Source organism: Drosophila subpulchrella, unplaced genomic scaffold, assembly GCF_014743375.2.
Source record: "Drosophila subpulchrella strain 33 F10 #4 breed RU33 unplaced genomic scaffold, RU_Dsub_v1.1 Primary Assembly Seq18, whole genome shotgun sequence".
NCBI classification, from domain to species: Eukaryota; Metazoa; Arthropoda; class Insecta; order Diptera; family Drosophilidae; genus Drosophila; species Drosophila subpulchrella.
In genome coordinates this window covers 866,939-870,233 of record NW_023665515.1, presented here as the reverse complement: position 1 = coordinate 870,233, position 3,295 = coordinate 866,939, and the positions used below count along the sequence as shown (strand labels likewise).

The 3,295-nt window shown below is 37.6% G+C and overlaps 1 long non-coding RNA gene across 1 annotated transcript; it reads right to left on the bottom strand.

The window, feature by feature from the left end:
• Positions 1-250: 250 nt before the first annotated feature.
• On the bottom strand, positions 251-822 carry LOC119559158. Its single transcript, XR_005220700.1, has 3 exons — positions 708-822; positions 455-648; positions 251-393 (listed from the first exon to the last, which is right to left on the bottom strand). It is a non-coding gene; the product is annotated as an uncharacterized LOC119559158 (long non-coding RNA).
• Positions 823-3,295: the final 2,473 nt, after the last annotated feature.

Genomic DNA, 3,295 nt, shown 5'->3' with positions numbered 1-3,295 from the left:
TGTCCCTGCTAGACTAACACGAAATTATTATCCCCTAAATTTGCCACGATGTACATCAAATTTTTGTCTGCACGAGCCCTTTCGCGTTCTATGTAATAATTATAACAACCTTTACCATTTAATTTACACTTCAACTTCTATCCCGGTATTAAAAACTAATATTTTTACTCACTTGCTTCATTCTTAGTTGCTTTTTTTATTTTAATTTGTGTCCCGTCTCTATTTGATTTTTGTATCTTCCTCGCGAACTCGCATTTTTGCCCAAATTGATAAAAGGGCCCCGCGCGTAACAAGCACGTGCTTGGTGTCGTTGGGCCACTTGTTTGTACTGCTCGTAGTGCATCAACGTCCATCATATATGCTTTTCAGGGAGGAGTCACACCTTACCAGCGACTTGTCAAAGTAAACAAAGAAAGTAAACGTGAATAATTATAAATGGCTGTATTGTTGATACCTCTCAATACTTTTCCCTGACTATATTGTTGATACTACGTTCATAGTCATTCAAGCTTGAAAGCCGTAGTACCATCGAAAGTTTAGCATCCGCTTTTGTCGGTTTTTGGTTCCTTTTCCCGTTTTGATTCAAGGTCCGAGATGTCGGCGGCAAGACGGCATTAAGCAAAATAAGGGTCAAGTAATCCTGGGCATCTGTTAATATAATCATTATGTAGTTATGACAACATTTTTTGCTTAAGTAGAAAACTTACCAACGCTGGCGTGTTGTACATAAAGTAGTAGTCGCTTGCAGTCTTCGTTATGGATGTGCCGTTTAAAATATATGAGAATTTTGTCCTTAAAGCTTTTCCACCTATCGAACAGGAGATTTGTCTTCCCTCGGTAAAGGAAATCAAAATCAATCTCGATCTATGAAAAAATATACAATAGATAAATCACTCTTATAATTTTAAAAAGAGAAACAGTATAGCAACAATACAAACGAATGCAAGGGGACAATTACGACTAAGGAACCTAACTACACAGGCTATCAAATAAACGTATGTATGTAATATTACCAAAGAAGAAACTTTAGAATGACCTAATTTTGGCCAGTCTTGCATGAATTCTAAATTGCTTAGCAATTTTACATCTTCTTGGCGAATTTTACATGTTTTTTCCCAGAGTCTACAGACTTCGGTCCAATCCGATGAGTCTCTCTTTAAATGCAATTTTAATGACAGTGATAGTCCCTTGTCGTAGTCTTCAAAATCGTGTGGAATATTTTCATCATCATCTTTGCTAGATAAAACTTTGTGACGTCTGTTCTTATACTTAGAATATAATTTTCCACTGGGGTTACTACTACTATGTTTATGCTAAGAATTTCATCCATTTTCCAATACATGAAAATATAATAGCCCCTGTTTATACAACACAGACAAATTCATGACATGATGTAAGTTAAGATGTCAAATTTTTTGAATTTGATACAGAGCTCTATAGAGTAGTAGGCTGTGAAGTAGGCTGTGCCTCAGCATTTTGTATAGTGGGACTGAATTCATAGTCAACTTTCGTGTGTTATCGAATTCATGAAACGGTGTTTATGCACACACGAATATGCTCATTTCATGAACTGATTTCATGAAATAGGCATAGCATAACACAGTATATGTTTTTTCCCCGAAGAATAAAATAACAGTCCTTAAGATAAAAGCAGAATGTTTAAAAATAAAATTAAAATGGTTTTTGATTGTGGTTTAAATATTACCCGGCTTTGCGCTTCGCAAGGAAAAATGCCTATAATCTCGTCCAACAACTTCGAAAAATCTGCGGTTTGAACAAAAATGTTGTTGCGGAAAATCTCTTCTGTGATTATGTTTATTAAAAAATTGCCTTGCGTTCCCTTCAACACTTTATTGTTGAGTAAATCGCGGAAGGAAAGCTAGCTCTATGAAATATATGAAATTTTTTGTTAGCTAATATTACATAATTTTTTTTCGGACAAAGTTAATTCGAATAAGATAAGATTACCTGTTTCAGCACATTATTGGTGGTTTCATATAAAAATTCAGTCCATGCTTTTTCCTTAACTGGAACTGCGTTTGGCACTTGAGACTGTTAGATTATTTTAAAGAGAAAAATTTAACTTTAAATTTCTATATTTCTTACCTTTGCTTTCTTCCACTCCGTCAAGCTGACCCTGAAGAGCACGCGGAGCCCAATCGGTGGGATGGCCTCTTTAATTTCATCGTCATTTATGTATTGAAGGCACTTATAAGAAACCCCAGCACCTTAAACCAGAAATGATTTTTATTAATACTATAATACTATAAGACAGCTGCGAAGTGACTCCCGTCGGGAAGAAATGTGCCACTTCGGCGACTCTTTTTTGAGTCACTTCGGCGACACTTCCAGAAGTGACTTCGGCGACACTTCCAGAAGTCACGCAGAAGTGACTTCGAGAAGTGTCGCCGAAGTGGCACATTTCTTCCCGACGGGAGTCACTTCCGCGATCCGAATACGATATCGCGGACGATCGTTTTCATCTTCTAGAAGTCACTTAATAGTGCTTTCCGCGATAGAAAATGCTTGCAGGGATGTACACATATATTTATTTTGCATTCGCATATGTATGTGTACATTTGAGGTTATCCCTGCAAGCATTTTCTATCGCGGAAGCATTATTAAGTGACTTCTAGAAGATGAAAACGATCGTCCGCGATATCGCATTCGGATCGCGGAAGTGACTCCCGTCGGGAAGAAATGTGCCACTTCGGCGACACTTCTCGAAGTCACTTCTGCGTGACTTCTGGAAGTGTCGCCGAAGTCACTTCTGGAAGTGTCGCCGAAGTGACTCCGAGAAGTGTCGCGCGTGGCACATTTCTTCCCGACGGGAGTCACTTCCGCGATCCGAATGCGATATCGCCGAAGTGTCGCTGGAAGTGTCGCCGTAGTCACTTATGGAAGTCACTCAAAAGTGACTTTACATATGCTTGTAGAAGATACCTAGAAGAGTCTTTCCCAATTGGAAAATCTTGAATAAAAACATATTTTTTTTTTACTTTTAATATTTTGCATTTATTTTTTGTATACGTGCTTTGTCCGCTTGTATACACGGTCCCTGGCATGTAGGAAATTTTGCTGAACAATGTTATTTAGGTCCAGCTCCGTCGACATAAGAAATTTATTAATAACTATTTCTAAAAGAAACAGAAACAAAAATTGTTTTTTGTTTAGTCAAAGTAAAAATAAAGTAAAATTCATTACCTTTTACAATGAAATATGTTGAGAATCGTTGGATGCTGGGTTTCTCCGCAGTTACACACCAAGTAATGTCCACAGCTAGCTTGTCCGTAAA